Raw genomic sequence first — 1375 nt, 5'->3', positions numbered from 1 at the left:
AGATCCGGAGGGAGGGAGGTGGGGGCGGGGACCAGCGTGAGCGGAGGAGGGGGGAGGGGCGGGGGTCCAACGGGGTTGGGGAACCCTAGAGGTCGGGAGGGGCTCCGGGGGGGCGAGTGGGAGGAGGAGCTCTCGCGGGAGCTGCGGAGGAAGTCCGGCGTTGGGAAGTGGGCCGGGGGTAGGAGTGGTCTCACGGATGGAGATCTCGTACCGGGCCGCGCGTTCCGTTCATTAGTCATTCAACAAACATTGGCTGCGAGCTCTGAGTTGGACGCTGGGCACGGGCCGGGGCGGGGTGGGGAACTGGTGTGACGACACCACTAGTAAACAAGGTTTCAGTAATTTACCAAATACTTATTAAGCACCTACTGTGTGCTAGGCCCTGTGCATGAAACAAAACAGTGAAAACCCGTCTGTGGGAAGCTGACATTGGGTGGAGAGGGGCCGACAGTCAACAAGAGAACATGTTCGTAGAGGAGGGTGCCGAGGAGGAAACAGCCCGGGAGCTGAGGGGCTGCTAGAAAGTGCACTTGAGTGGAGACCCGAAGGGTAAGCATCCGGGCAGGTGGAACAGCCAAAACAAAGAGGGAGCTGGAGCTGAGGGGGTTGAGGGGGAGGGGCGAGTGAGGCCGCGCAAGCCCCCAGGGCAATGGTCAGAGCAGGAACGCGCCCCTGCCCGCGGCTCATAGGCGCCCTCTGGTGTCTTCAGGGAAAACGGCCGTGAGTGGCGCTGGGAGACGGAGGACTGCGGGGGGTACCAGATAAGTGGAAGCTGGGGAAGGATGGTGGAGAAGGGAGGATGGTGAGGGTGGTGGAGGGGACGTTATCGCGAGCTCTGTTAAGTTTTGGGAAGTAGAGAACAATCGGTCCTAGTGTACTCCTGGAAGTAGAGTAAGGGGCGCTGCTGTGGCCAGGATGCTGAGGGCTGGCCTCATTAAGCAGGTGCTGGGAATCTGCAGGAAGGGCGTCGGGCGGAGAGCGGAGCCCGGGGGAAGGCTGGGAGAGGGGAGCTAGTCAGGAGAGGATGAGGAGCAGCGGGGAGGAGGGACTTCATGGACCACGGAGGACCCTAGGCATTCTTCTGGAACCTGGGGAGGTTCCAGGAGGATGATACGCATTTAGGTTGACGGCCAGGGTAGTAGCAGTGGGGCGCTGGGGAAGCAGTTCTGAAGGCAGCTGACTCTGACCGACAGGGAGCCGAGGGTCGAGCAACGGAACCGCCTTTGAGATGGTGCAGATGGCCCGCAGGGTTGGGGGTACAGAACCAATAGGATATGTTCAGGAGACGGGACAAACCACGAGCGTGGCGTGGCCTGAGCCAGCGGACCGGAGAGAGGCCATCCGAGTCTACAAGGACTCCTGCCCCGCCCCTTGG

This window comes from Bos taurus, chromosome 7 (genome assembly GCF_002263795.3).
Source record: "Bos taurus isolate L1 Dominette 01449 registration number 42190680 breed Hereford chromosome 7, ARS-UCD2.0, whole genome shotgun sequence".
Classification (NCBI taxonomy): Eukaryota; Metazoa; Chordata; class Mammalia; order Artiodactyla; family Bovidae; genus Bos; species Bos taurus.
Note: the sequence above shows the minus strand (reverse complement) of the source record.